The sequence below is a fragment of the Marmota marmota genome, unplaced genomic scaffold (genome assembly GCF_001458135.2).
Source record: "Marmota marmota marmota unplaced genomic scaffold, marMar, whole genome shotgun sequence".
Lineage (NCBI taxonomy): Eukaryota > Metazoa > Chordata > Mammalia > Rodentia > Sciuridae > Marmota > Marmota marmota.
The window spans coordinates 26,586,399-26,602,431 of NW_026000093.1; the positions used below are offsets into that span (position 1 = coordinate 26,586,399).

Genomic DNA, 16,033 nt, shown 5'->3' on the forward strand with positions numbered 1-16,033 from the left:
GTTTTTTTTTTTTTTTTATTGTGTTCTCCTGGATTTTCAGTGGCTTGATCCCTATAAACGTGGAGTGGTTAAAGCTCATATGTAGTATTATATTTTTAGTTGGGTGGATGGATGGAACAGTGAGGGAGAGGCTGCGGCTGCCGCTGCCTTTTCGGGTGTTGCTTAGATTAAAGCTGAGACTTGGCTGCGATTGGGACGCGACAGTGACACGGGCATCGATCGCTTCCATTGAGAGCAATGCAAAAACACAGCCCGGGTATGTAACACTCTCGGTGCCATCAACACTTGTTTTACTTTATATTTACTGGCAAAACTGACAGAGCAAGCTCAGACTTTTGTTTCTTTCTTTCTTTTTGCTCTTTCCTCTTTTCTAACTGAAGAATAAAAACAATTGTATATAGAAATTGTTGGAAAGGATGGGTCTAAATAAAACAGGAGATATTCGGGATTATTTCACTACCTCTTTGACTGTGTTTTAGAGTTTTCTTCTCCACTGAGAAGCATATTAAAAAGAATGAAGGTTTTCTTTTTTCCTTCCTCATCCTTAAAAAAAAAAAAAATCCTTAAGGAAATATTAGATAGTTTTCAAGGTTTGAGGTTTCAATCAGCAGGAAGGCACACAAAAATAAAAGATGGCTAGCCAGCTGTTTTAACCTCTTGCACCTGGCTTGGGATCATAAGGTTTATACAGTTATTTTTAAATGTTTTTAATATTTATGGCGTAAACTGGGGAGAACATCACTGTGTGTTTATTTAATAGCTGGCTGCTTTTGTATTAAAAATAGTTAACTCATATTCAAGTGTTTTCATTTTTTATAGCAATGAAGATAGGGTCAATGAAATATGGGGGAAATACCATAAATCTGAAAAGTGAAATGTACCCAAGGAACAAAGAAAGGTCAGGTAAACCAGCTGTGTAAGTCAAAGCAATAGCACCAACTGTGGGGTTAGATAGAGATAGGGAGCTGTGGGTCTATGAAGTGAAAGTTGCCACTTAAAGTTAAAAATGAGACAAGCATGTTCAGTTCTATTGTAATCTTTTGCAGTTTTTAGTAGATGAGCCCCAATCTGTTCATTAATTTTGAGCTACTTGGATTATTTTAGAAGATGCTGCAGACCAGCAAAGGAAAACATAGAGGCTAGAAAATTGCTGTTTAATATTGCAGAATTTACTGCTTCCATTCCGACCATGAGCCTAAATTTACACAATGAAATTTGATTATCTCTAATAACAATATTAGATCCTGCACTGGATGGATGAGAATTGAGGTGGTTTTGTTGATTGCAAGGGTTTAATGTTGCATTTCAGAATCTGATGTGGTTTGGCCTCCCTTCCATTAACTGGAAAACCCCTGAGGTTTTACAATTATTTCTTAAAGATAATACATTTAAGATTGCATTGGTAGGCTGAAGAAAAGTCATAAAGGCAAGAAGGGAAGCCCTTAATAACTCTTGAGATTCAGACATGTTCAGCAGTTAGATTGGCTCTGACTTCACCAAGGGTCGACAATGTGTCATTTCCACGAAGCCAAATTGCCCTCTGCCTATATGATATTAATGTGCAAATCAATATTTCAGGGATTAAATTTCCCTTCTTCATTTTTTATGGTTTCTACCTCAATAAGTCTCAAGTCTATTAGAAGAGGCCGGATGATTTAAAATCTTTCACTGCAGAATGGCTTGTCGTAGTCTTGTTTCACAGACCATTTTAGGATTTTCGTTATAGAGACTAAAGGCATCCTAAAGAAGTTGTGAGGCAGTGTAGAGCCAGGCTCAATAGTGTAAAGCCCTTGTTCGATTAAGAGCTAAAAGGTATTGAAAATATAATATATATGTTTGTGTAATACATATATATTCTGCTGCTTTAAAAATATTATGTTAATCACCTATTGATTTATTTCAAAATCAATTGAAGCTCCTTTCTTATTAGTGATTTGTTCAGCATTCTTGAGGACTGTGTTAATTTTCTTATAGAGTATGCATGAATTAGCTTGGTGTGAAAGTATTGGTGGGGGATTTTCATTTGGCAACATATTCCTAAGGAGTATTTTTAGAAACCATTGTTTGTGAGAGTAATAATCAAGTGGTGTCATTTGCATACATTGTTGTCATAGCCATCATTGCATTTTGTGGCTGAGTGACTTGGCTGATATCTGTTAAATGAGGCCTTCTTCAATTCTCTTTTTTACATTTAGTTTCTAGCACTTAGTAGGGACAATGCTTCTTTTTACGCTCTAGGAGAAACACAATCATAAAAGAAAGTATGTGATTTGATTGGAAATAATACAAAGCAGAAATAAGGGGGGGCTCAAAATAAAAGATTGTGACTTTATCACATAATCTTGGGAAGGCCTACCGTCTATCATTTGGTCGTGTTTTATAGTCTTAAACCATCTGGACCAAGTTCCGCACAGCTGCACGAATTTCATATGTGATAGAACATTTTTTCCATTCAGTGTGAAATGTTCCTTCCTAAAAAACGTACACCAGACTCGCTTAATTTAGTCTGTTAAAAGAAATGCACATGAAAAAGGACAAAAGGCTCTTTAATCTCTGCAAGCTGTTTGTTTTTCTTCAAGATTCCTGTCTGTTTGGGTTTGAAAAGTCATGTTTATTGAGGAGATGATTCTGAGGTGTGACATTAAAATAATATATGATTTTTGGACTGGTGGCCATGCTCCTGCTTAATTTGCAGAACTACTTTTTATGCCTGTCAAAACACAGAGTTAATCTATCCTTATTTACAATTAATCTCAATAAAATTAATCTTAACTATGCTTTATTCAGTGGCTTAAAATATCTAATTATATTCAATTAACTGCTGTCATAGTAATTAACATTGCTTAATTGCCTCTGCATATATTTATGTAAAGCTCATTAGGTGCTGCTGACTCCTTTTCCCTTTTCTACTTGCTATTTTTCTGTTGTCAAACCATTTTCATTTCCCAAGGTTCGACAATGTCAATGAGAACAAATTCTTCACATTTTCTTGAAATGAATGTGATTGCCTTCCTTTGAGAAGATACTTGTTCTGAGCCTTTAAAGACTAATCCATCCCCCCTCTTCATTTTCCTTATCCCTGGTCCCTAGTACACTCACAAAATATTTTCTGTCATTGTTGCTAGAAATATGAGAAGCCAGGTTAAGCTTTGTGTTTATAAATGAAGAGCCTTTCTGTGTCTGCCTACAGGCTGTACCCACAGGCAGAGGGTTGTCTTTTTTTCCCCCCATGTAAGACCATTCTAAGGGTTAAAGACTTGGCCAAGGTTCAAACTGAGAAGCGCCCAGGGAAAGTGCATGTGAATATGTACAAGTTTCATGTAATTAGTGCTTAATTATATTAACATATGCAAATTGTCAACTTAGGAGCTTGTTGAGCTGGCAAAGATCAACTAGGCACAATTGCTGTATTGTTCTGAAACAATAATGGATTTCAAGTTGGATTGTGGAAACACATAACTAGCTATCTAATTTAACTCATACCATGGTGAAATTTCATTAGTCTCCATGGAGACTGGTTTAATTGTGCTGACTAATGTTCTGGGCTGCAGAATGTCCTAAAAAGAAAGCGTTGTTTGCCTAATCCACCTTACAATGACACTTGTTTGTACATGTTTCCCTTGTGTGGTAATTTGCATATGCAAATAAATAGTTTCTCTGCCCCATTTGTCATGGCTGTTCATTACCCATGAAGAGGACATTGTTACTAGGCTGTTACTGAGTCTCCCAAGACGGGATAGTGTCAACCAGTCCAGCTACATTCTTTCATAATTTGTTTCTGATTAATAGACCAGAGTGAGTCTCATTCTCTTTGGGCATCTATAAAGGGAAGGTCAGTTCTGTCACAGAAAAGAGTTTCTGCAGCAACTGAAGGACTTTTATTCTTCTTCATCTTCTTCTTCTCCCCTTTCCACCTATTGGTTAACATAATCATATTTAAAATAATGGATTCTTGTTCTAAGAATGCCTCTACTAATAATCTCTAGTTTCCTAAAGCAAAAAGATAGGAAAAGAAAGGATATTCTGTTATTGGAATATTAATCCTGTTTTTGACAGAAAGGTAAACTGATATAATTGCTTTTCAGTTGAAGGAATGGGGGTTTATACAAGTGTGAAAGCATCGGAAAAGGATTAGCATTTTTTTGCATAATGAAAAGCTCTGTTGAATAGGGTCCTGAATGGCTGACTGAATGACTAAGATGAAAGGAAGATGAAAATGCAGGCGTCTCTTTCTTATGTCTCTGCTGTGCTCTCTCTAAAGTTATGTTTGTCCAAGACTTGAGAAAACAAGCAGTGGCTCAGATTTCAACAACTTTATGAGATGCCCTGAGTTTCCATCATCATTGGGAAGTAATATGTATGACAATAGTGCAGCTAGAGAATGATCAACAGACATTTGTATGTAGAAGAGTTTTCAGAAACATGCCAGGCTACCCAAATATTGACTATTGAGTATCAAGAATTCCCAGCGCTTTGCTGGCAAAAAACAGTTATTTTAGAAGAGGCCAGTAGTATGGCATGAATATTTAATTCATTTGACAGTGGAACATATAGTGTGCTTTATTTTTCCCCATCCAATGTAAGTGGGGGAACACTTCACGTGGAAAGAGTTGTATACTCTGAATTTTGGCAATGTTGATTGTTTTAAGTGGTCTATCAGCTTTTGTGCCTGGGAGGGAATAGCAGAAGAGGATAGAGTTATTTTCTTAGGATTGGATTCATAAACTTCTGAATACATTCATCATGTTTCTTTGTCGATGTAGTGTATATTTTGTCTTTAGGAAGTATTTTTTCAAAGGTCTAAGTACTGTGTGTTCACTCTTGAAAACATTTGCTGTACAGTTTTCCCTTGTCACTAGTTAAGGCTGTAACTGGTTATCAGTTGACAATGTGATCAGGGCTCTTAATGATGTTTCTACAACCATAATTAGGGCAGTTAAAATGCCAAAAGTGTTAAGACACTTTCAAAGGTGGGAATCAGTTCCTTTGTATATATGTAAATCATTGCAGTGTAGATAATTATTTTTATGTATACATTTTAAACAGGCTCTTTCCGGTTTGAGGTCACCACAACATGATCCATTGAAGGCTGCCCAGAGCAGGGCTGAGAGATTTCTCCAGTTATTAACCTAGCTGGTTTGTCCTCAGGTTGTAGAACTTCCATCTGCCTCATCACTTTGGTGGTTCAGATGCTGAGGTACTGTTATATATGGCTATATGGAAACTTGGGAAATCAGAAGTGTTTTTCACGTAAATTAAAATGTAAGGGTTGCCTCTCGAGTATAGCATATTGTAAAGGAAAAACTGTTTGATCTTTGTTATATAGTCACCAAAATTCTTTACTGGAGTTCTTTTTAAAATTTGTCAAGAAATTCTGGATTGTTTCAGAAACTTTTATGGTTTACTTTATGATATGCTTGAAAAAAGTCTTAAAAGAACAAAAAAAAATCCACATGGAGGCTATTCTTTTACATGAATAAGGTCTTATTAAGGTGTTTCCATAAGAAGAATGTGTTAATTTAAAAAATAAATTCATTTATATTTTAAGACATTGTTAACCAAGCACCATGTGTTGTAACTGGCAGTTTTCCAGCCACCATGGAAGTGGATCACACATGGGCTAATAGTCGCTTATGTGATGTCTGCATTCTTAGGAAATGGGCAAAAGCCCAGGGTATTCCGATATCAAGATTTTAGTAATCAGACAGAAAGCAGAATATATGTTTATATGTGAACAGATGGACACATGTGAGAACTAAAAGTGCACAATTTCTCTTGGCACTTGTTTTAGTTATCCCTGACGATATAACCAAGACCTCAGTGCACTGGCAGTCTTTGATGGCTAAGGACAAAATGGGCTTTTAATGAGGGCTCAGTGGCATTATTTTCTTGCATAAGGATTGTGCCCCTTTGTGATCTGGCTGGAGTTGATATTCTGCTAATTCCCTGGTTTCTAAGCTTCACAAGTTTCCTTGAAAGTTTGATATGGTTTCCCATTTGTCGTATAATCCTCAGCTCAGGAATGGCTGCTCTCTACTCTCCTACTCTTTTAAAGATTTGTCTGTGAAATAAAATATTTGCCATTTTGAGGCGTTTTTGTATGTACACACTCAACTTTGAAAAAATGGCATTGGCGTTAAAGTCATTTGACAAGCAGCATCTCAAATAAATTAGCTACTTTAACATTATAGAGATTTTTTAAAAAGACAAGTAAAATTTTAAGAATTTGAGGATGGTCCAAGCAAGTCCCAAGTATGTGTTTCCAGTGCAGGGGTGCATACACCAGCATTATATATCAGATGACAAATCATTTCTAAAGTTTGCCTGTCCTGGGGATACAATAGTTCTCAGATGATAATTACTACATGGTACACAAAGCACATACCTCTAAAAACAAAATTTATAGGTTCCACTGTATTCTAGCTATAAAAACAGAAAGCATTCAGCAAATATTTCCTCATATCTAAATCGTTATAACCAAGGAAAATTGACTTTGGGGTTAAAATATGCATTTTATAACTGTCCATAAAATTATTTTCCTTCATTGTAAAGAAGAAAGGAAACCCATAGCTGTAATAATGTTAAAATATAAGAACATGTGAGCTGGTGTATGCCACCTGGTTGTACTTCTAAAATAGAAACAGAAGGAAACTTTGCAAGAGACATGTTTTTAGAGAATCTTAAAATTTGCCTGTTTGGAAGAATAAGTTGAAGAAGCCCAATCATTGTTAGGTTTATATTTTTCTTCATTAAACTGGCAATACTTTTCTAATATGACTTCTCTTAACTTAGTAATGATGCAGTTCATTCTTAAGCCTTCCTGAGCCTATGAGTTGAGAATAAGAGTGGATCATCTCTTTTGGTTCAGTAGATACGATTCTGTTTCATCTTCCCTAACACTCCTGTTCTCATACACACACACATACACATCTACCTTCTTTGCATATTGGTGACTCTGTCCTGCTTAGATACTTTCATAGTGGTAATCTGAAAATTTCCCTCCATAGATTAAATTGCTTTCATTTTCTAAGAATTGGCCAATGTAATCTCAACAGAAAAGAGTGGGTAGGATGGAAAGACAACCAGAAGCTATCAAAATGCTAGAGCCTAAGAACTGCCTTAGAGTCAGCTTATTTTAAAATATGGAATATTGAGTTCAGGAGAAGTAATAATTGACTTACTAACCAGAGTAGGGGTGATGTGAAAATGTGAGAACTCAAATATTGTCACTCAGGTACCAATGGTCACTCAAGCATATTGACTGTTTGGGAAAGGATTTGTTGCATGAATATGAAACTGATGGAATCACGAAGAGAAGCAAAGCAAATTGAGCAGTGGTTGTTTATGAGTGATACTGACTCCTCTGAGAGTGAGTTCTCTGTTACTGAGAGAAACCAAGTGATATCTGGATGATCTCTTATCACTGTGACTGCTCAACATATTTTTATGGTAACTAGGAGGTTACATTAGGTGCTTTGAATGGCCAAAAAGAAACTATGATTCATAAAATTACTGATGATCTCAGTGACTTAAAATGTATTTTTAATAATCATGAACATGGTGTGAACAAGAACAAAGTTTCCGTTCTGTGTAAGGAAAGTAAATGAAGACAAGGTTGTGATGTTTTAAAGCCTGCATAGTGTACAGAAAGAATGACAGTTAAGGCCAGGCATACCTTTGATTCTGTTTATTTTGGATTCCTTTTTCTTTTTAAATGAGTTTATTTATTTAAACTTAAATTGTAGAAATTTGTAAATCATCTTTAACTTCATTTTTTTTTTAGTGGGGGGGAGGGTGGTAATGAAATGACCAACAGGAATTGTGTTAGAACTATAAAACAGTTGAGTTTAATTCCTATAATGGGTGATCTTATCCAGTTATTTAATCTTTCTGAGCCTCGGTTTCCCCACCTATATCTCAAAGTTGAAAGAAATTACATAAGACTAAGGTGCTGTGAATGTTAAATAAGTGAATATGATAGGACCTGATATCCAGTCCTTTGTTTCCTTCATTTCTTTTCCTTTCTTTCTCTCTCTCTCTTTCTTTCTTTCTTTCAGAGTTGGTTTTAATGTAATGTTCAGCCAATGAGGTTTTGATCAAGCAAACCTAAATAGATGGGTTGAGTAGCAGTGCCCTTTCTCTCCCAAGAGAAAGAGACAGGAATTAGGCAGTGAATATGTCTACCAGATAGGAAATCGAGGTAGGCCTTCTTCTCATATTGTTTTTTCATTGACAGGTACCTAGATGGCATCTAGGTTAGTAGTCCTCCCACATCATTATTTGCTACTCCATCATCACAAGTTGGTTGGGTTCCAAGGGCTTCTAGATATTTAATGCATTTCTGGGTCTTCATTTTTCTAAGAAGCAAATTAGGACAGAAATAGTTTTTAAATAATTTAGACCTTGGTCTATTCACATGAACTCAGGAGTACAGACTGTCCATTAAATACAATAATAGAAGAGACCACAATACTTATTTCAGCCTTACAGTTGACCTAGTCTGCTTAAAAGCCTTTGAATTAGAGGATTTTCCAAAACTGGATTAGATGTCGTAGAAACACCTTTATATGTACTTGGTATTAAGATACTTTGATATGCCATGAAAGGAATATAGATACCATTAGAAAATGCCCTATTGACCAAAATTTATACCAACCTAGAAAGAAATACAGCTATTAAAAATCCAGTAATAGCTATAGAACTCTTAAATTTTCTTGGGAAATTTTATGGCCACATTATGAGTCTTCACCTGGCATCCTTTATATTTTTTATAATAATGCATTATTCAATAGGGGACTACCCAGGTTTAACCATAGTAAGATTCATAAGAGTTAATAATTATATAAATGCTAATTTTTTTGATCATCTAGAAACTGATATCTGTTTCTGTTATGGTTTTAAACTCTTTTTATTCTTAATAATTTCCCCCTTGTTATACATGTTAGATATATATTTATACACATAATTATTTTTTAGATTTTATAAGGGAAATATAAGTATATTTGGATTGTAATTTTCCAATTTTGTATTTGATTATTTCTTAGTATCTATATACGTTTGGTTCATAATATTTGTTTAAATGTTTCTTAAAAATTAAAATGTGTGCATGATTTATGTTCTAATCATTATAAGAGGGCCTGAATTTGATAGTTCATTTGAGGCATATTTTGTTAAGTCTAAGCATTTATTGAATACTGATCAGGATAAGGAAATCTTTCACTGAAAGAAAAATTATTATTTTAGCATTTTTCATGATATTTAAGAGTTTCTTTAAATAAATTTCAGCCTCCACGAGGGCAGCACCACATCTGTATTGACAGTGATGAATATATTATTGGCAACCCCATGGTGCTCAATAAATATCTGTTGAATGAATAATAATTAAAAACATACATAGAAAATGGCAGTCTGTTATACTACTGGAATCTGCCTTTTCTCTTGAAATCTTGTTTCTGAAAAGAAATATACAACTTTAAAAACAGCTGGGCCTGTCTTGGAAAATTCCATGGAGAAAACTATCTTCTAGTGCAATCTAAATGGGTTTTTATATTAGAACCACAGATTGTTGCAGTCAGAAGGGATATAACCCAATCTCCTTGTTTAACTGATAAGGAAAGTGAAGCTCATAGAAATTCCTGGGAAGCATCACATAAGTATAGGATGCAGCTGATGAGATTGTGTATGTGTATGCATGTGTTCCCTTTAGTGAATTACATATATATATATATATATATATATATATATATATATATATATACACACACACACACACACATATATATATTTTACCTTACTTGGCTTAGCTTCTCCTGTATTAAAAAAATTCTATTCTATTAACATGAGAATTATTTTTTTCTGCTAGGAAATTAATTATTTTTTTTTTTAATTTGTGGCATTTTTCCAAGCCAAGGAAGTTTTTTGTTTTTCTTTTTTCTTTTCCTCTTTAAGATGCTCTAGTTCCTATGATGACTGAGTGCTCTGCTCTGGGATTGTAAAGCTTAGTTGTTAGAGATAGACAAAAATTGCCTGGAAGGTGAAAACTTGCAGGAAAAATTGGGGTGGGTCATTTAGTTCTTGAAATGAAGCAGGGTGCAGATTAGGAATCATTATGGTTTGCCAGAAGTTGCTGGTCATAGAAGCCTGTTTAAGTGCTCACTGTCAACAAGGAAATCATGGGCAGCACTTAAAGTGGCTCACCTCTGATTTATTCATAAACCTCACACGAGCACTTGGCTTTGTTCTTGCTCTAGGAAGGGGGACTGATGCCAATAAGAACAGGAATAAAGAGCTCCTTGCATGATCCAAGAGTGAATAGCACTTTACCTCAAAGCCTGACCTCCTTTCTCGCGGTCTGTTTTGCGAGAGTTGACTCTGATTGGCTGTGTTTCCTCAGATGAATGGAGAGAAGAGGTTATAACAAGGATCTACTCTGTAAACTCCATAGTGTACATAACAAGAACTATGCAACTGGAACTTGGGTTCTGACTTAACCTGAAGGTTGTGATCTTTATGCTAAATGAAAAGGCTTCCTTTTCTAAGAGCTTGAAGAGTTTGACTTTTCATAATACTCAGAAAATATTGTTTATTTCTAAATGAAGAGTACTATGATCTCAGAGTAAAATTGTTTTTGACAATGTGTCCCTACGCTAAAGAAAATCGAGACTTAATAACATAGCAAATTAAGGGTCTGAGACAAAATAGGTACTACACTGGGGCAGAAACAAAGAAATTGGCTGGCTTGCTGATTGATTAGCTATGTTTATCTGAGAAACTTCATTTGTGTCACTTTGCAAATTATGCTCTGCTCTAGCCGCCCATGTTGAGGGGAACAAGAGGAGAGGACCTTTCAGAGAGACAGTCAGCCGGCTGGTGTGCACTGGGGCAGAGGTTGAGTGGAGTTACTTAAATCCCCAGAGCAGCATTTAGTTAATGTTAGTGTTACACCCCACCCCCACCCCCCATGCCCAATCTTGTTCACTCAGGCTTCATTGCTCTTTTTGGTGGAGGTGTTTTCTTATTACGTATAGTGCATATATTTACAAGAAAAAAAAAATTTTTTTCCTCAAATTTTTACAACACATTGCACAAACCCAGAAGAGCCATATTAGGAGATGGTGATGAGAGTTAATGATATATCTTTAGATAAAGCCATCCTCCCCTGCAATCACATCAGAGTCATCAGCTCATTTGTCATGGCTGAAGTGAAAATGTCAAGACCAATGAGTGTATGAGTGCTGAAGGGGCGAAAGGGCTTTTGGAGAGAGACATTTTTGTGCTGGGAGTTGGCCATAGCTTAGATTTAGCTCCAGGGAAATATTGGGATTAGCCAACACTGTGTACAAATCCTTAGCATAACAGAATTAGTTGGGAAAATGGGGAGGTGGGGTCATGAGGATGGGCAGATTTCTGAAGACATACTCTAGGCTGCAGTCCAGAAACTATGGAAAAGAATGAGTTGATTTAATTAAAACTATTTTAAGGAGTATGTGTTAAGAAGGACCACTGATTTCAGCAAGATTGAAGTTACAGGTTTGAATGGCATCAAGGGAACACATGTAATAATATATGTTAAGTTTTAAGTGTTTTCATTAAAAGAATTTCAATCTTCTATCTAAAAGCTTTTCAGGGAGATAATATTTGAAGACACAAAGGTAACATTCAGGTGTAAAGCAGTGTTGACAGGATAGTAGACTGGAAGTTAATACTTCATGTAAATAACAATAATTAAGTGAAATACTTGCTACATTGTTGAGTTTACACAAAACCTGGAAGTTAAACTTTCTTTACACAGAGCTCATTCTGAAACTTTAATTGAAAAGTAACTTATTTTCTTTAGTTACAGAAGTCCTTATCTTTGATAGACCAGTGACAACAGATTTATTTCATTTTGGGTCCAGTTAACTGTTCTCTTTCAGATAGTGTACCCATACAACCTTTTCTTGTTTAATTCTATTGATTTACAGTGTTAAAGTGAAATAATCTGATACCTGTTTCCTGCCCTTTGAGTATTTGTCATCAAAGAGGCTGATTAGTTTTTTCCCCCAGCTCTTTAGCTGTTTTAAATGTATAATTATCATTGCATGTCATTTGATAGCTGCACTAATTGCTGCCAACCATTGTCTATTTGCACTTAATGCTGAAACCTGATCAACATCCTGCTTTGGTTGATGTTTGGTGGTAAACTTTAATTAACTCTTATTGCATTGAAGAAGAGTTCAGCCTTGGTGCTAACTAATCATTTACCTTCATTATGTCCTGACAGCTCCACTTGTTCTTGGCCCTAATAGATACACCAGTCAGTAAATAAACCTGCAAACCTCATGCCTTGTAGTTGCTTCACACTGATATTTTGCTACTTAAAGTATAAGATAATTGGGCCCAGATATTATTTAGTTAGTTTAGTATCTCTAGTTCTGCAGACACTAATCTTAAATTGCTTCTTTCATGCTGGACAATTTCATTTTAATAGAAACTGTAGATTTGAGATAACATTATTCCTTCAACATGGTTCCTCTGAACATGCATCTTTTGAATCAATACAATTAAGCTTGTCTCCTGTTGGAATTCTTGTAATTATTTTTCCTGAAATACTTTTCCTGTAATGATATTGAAGTTAAAGTAATCAGGTTACCAGCAGATCATGTAAAATTCAACTCAAAATTGCTGGCTGCTTGATTTTAATTTGTCTGACATCAAGTTTGTTTGAAAAGGGATAATATGTGGGTAAACCAAGGAGCTTATAATTATGGTTGACGTTTGTTTGTTTATAATGAAATCTAATTAAAGTTCATACATTTAAAACACAAAAGTTAATTACTGAATTGCTCACTTCACTGATGGGCAGCAGTCAAATTAACTTTCACTTCAAAAAAGAAAAAAAAAAGTAAGAGAAAAGAAAAAAAGAAACAACAGCAACAACAACAACAACAAACCCAAAAACAAAAGGCCCTTCCTAATAGAAATAAAATAACCAACTAATCTTAGTGATCAAACATAAATTTGCCAATATTTCATCCAGAAGAAAACTTGGCATTCCACTTATGTTCCCTATTATGCTAGTCCTAATGTGGTTTTTAATATAAAGTAATTTAAAATATTTACATGGAATATAAAAAGAGACTTGTATTTGGTAGACTCCAAGAGTATTATATAGTAAGAGGCACTTGGTAGTGATTTAAAGAATTATGAATATAGCTTTCTTCATTAAAACTATTTGAAATCATGTAACAGCATAGCAATCATTGCTCAGGGAATAGGAATGTTTGCTGGAATATCTGACCTGTGATTAGTTTTATGAAGATAATTATGGTAGTTTTAGCCTGCAAGGAATGATGTTTTTAAAATGTACTTACACTGTTATACTTATTGTTATATTGTTTATGAGAGCACATTCATTGGAATGATGAAAGATAAAGAATTATGCAATTGTTTTCTCTTTTAAATATCCTATTAACAGGAGTTCAATGATCAGTTTTACGTATGTATAGACAAAGAAGGAAAAATACAAATGAATATTAGAATACATTGTCATCACACTGTATATGAGATAAATATGTGTGTGCAAGGGCTTTCACTAATCTAGTAAGTCTTTTTTAAACCAAATATTGTCATTACATATACCTTAATAAAACCAATTAAACTTAATTTTTAAATGATCCTATGTGGTGATTTAAAAGCATTGTCAACTAAACACCCCGACTGTTGTGCTTTTCAGTGAGATTAGTCAATTATATTTTAGAGAATAGCAAAATAAACATATGGACATGGTTATTTATAAATTTCCAAAAATGATTGACGTAGTCCATGTTTTTTCCAAGGAAAGTAAAGAGTTTCATGTTAAAGCTTCATGTTTATCAGTATTATACTCTGGAAGTTTCAAATATGATAGGGATTAAAAGACAGAGGTCTGAGAAAGAGATTCTATCCATTGCTGAGATGCTTATAAAATTGAGGGTAATATATGCAACCTTTTAGTATTTTTAAGGAGTGTACTTGTATGTATTTTAAACATAATACCTGGTTGATTTATAAATTTGTATTTATTTAGGGACAAAAAAGTAAGAAATCATATAGTCACTTAACAATAATCCTACTTTGCATAGAGGAGATGATTAATTCTTAAGTATGGCTAGGTCACTGGCATTTAGAGGTACCTCTTTCTTCTTTAGGAACAAAAAAAAAGTCAGTATATTCTCACAATATTGGCAAACAACAGCTTTCTAGTAATACTTTAGCTGATTAGGACATCCTTACCCTTTAATGAAGCAATCACTAGAAAGCCCCAATGTCAGCTGGAATACTAGCAAAACAGTATCAAGGAAAGAATCAGAAAGAGGCACTGAAAATAATTACAGTTTATGTCCTTGTCTCACACCAATGCAAACTATTCATTTTCAATTAGAATGAATATGAAAATTAGAAATCAACTAGATCAGTTAAAAGCACCAAAGTTTGTTTACAGCAATAGCTCCAGTATTGGGACAATCTTGCCCACTGATTATGAAAATTTCCTGAAGGAAACAAATAAAATGAGTCATATAATGGTGTAATTTGGTTAAAGAGTGATTATTGATTCCTCTCTAAGGAAAGTAGCTGGAGTTTGATTAAAGTTTTAAAGAAAACTGAGTGAAATTCCTATTTCCCATGACTAATCAAATTAAGAGCTATTGGCCTCATTGGTAAAGTTTACCTTTCCTCTTCAGTTCTGCAACACATATGTTTAATGCTATGTAATTGTCATACAAAGTCCATATAGGTTTAGTGATGTGAGAATGAGAGAAAAATGAGGGTAGGATGAGAGAAAGAAAGAAAAAGAATCAAAGTGGGAGAAGAAGACCTTGCATCAACCACAAGGGCCCTATTTATAGAGAAGAAAACAAATCTGCATTGAATAGCTAATTTAGATTTTAATGAGAAAAATGAGAGGGAAACGGGAAAATGACTTAGTGACTCGCACACTCATATTTGTCTTTGTAAACTTTCCCTTCTTAAAAATGTGCTTGTTTTAAATGCTGAATATATTTGGTTACATCCTTCTATTCAAACTTAATTACCTTCTCCCCTTTGTCATGACATGGGTGGAAAGTTTTTTGCCGTGTCAGGAGAGGTCGTCACACATTCTTTTGCAGTTCTCTTCATTAATTCCTTCTTGCAGAAGCATTTTCTCTCGTGCTGGGAAGGTAGAAGGGTGTAACAGAAGAGCCCTGAAACATCAGCAGGAAGCTCTAAGCTGGTTAATGCAGTATAATTGTCTGGACATAGACTGGTCTTTGTTTGTGTGGTTCACTCCGAATCAGCTGTAATTAACTCCAGAGTGTTTCCAGATTGCCAGCAAAGAAAAATTACAGCTTTTCTGTTTTAAATTGTAAAGCTCACAAACATTAACTATGCAGATTGCATTTACTTTGATATATTTCTATCCTGCAAGAAAAAAAGCTTGCTTGGCTCCCCTTCCCACCTCTAAAAATGTGCTTTTGTTAAGTTATTTGATTTAGTGTCTATTGAAACATAATGGTTCCTTAATAGTTGGGTTTGAAACCTTTTTACTTAAAAATCTCAATCCTTTGACATCCTTGTATTTGCCTTCCTTCTTGCTAATGTTTTTAATACTGCAATGGGAAAGAAGTTATGCAATCTTTTATGAAATACTAAACATCTACTAAAATAAGCAAATTGCAGAGAAAGCCTGCTTAAAGAAAACCACCTCTAAAGGTTGAGATCAAAGATACATTCTGACGTAATCGGTGCTTCCACACAGGTACTTCACCTGTGTTTTGATCTATCAAAAGAGAGACTGTGAGAAAAGTACAATTTCACTACCTTCTTCTCTTGGTCAGCACACCACACCCTTTTAAAAGCTTCTGTACAGTGGTTTATAATTATGAATTCCAGCATGGGTAAAAATGAGGTAGCAGTGTGAACTAATACAGACTGGTACACAAAGGATCTGTCAGCAACTGATGCAAAAAAAAAAAAAAAAATAGAAAAAAGAAAAAAAAAAAAAAAAAAATAAAATTAATACAATAGAACAAAT

At 34.7% G+C, this 16,033-nt stretch overlaps 1 protein-coding gene across 1 annotated transcript in view; it reads left to right on the forward strand.

Annotated features, from left to right (window-relative positions):
- The first annotated feature begins 10 nt into the window (after positions 1–10).
- Zfhx4 (zinc finger homeobox 4) overlaps positions 11–16,033 on the forward strand; it is a 184,769-nt gene continuing 168,746 nt past the window's right edge. The window contains 1 exon segment of the mRNA XM_048783081.1: positions 11–256. The gene's annotated coding sequence lies outside the window, so the exon portion shown is untranslated.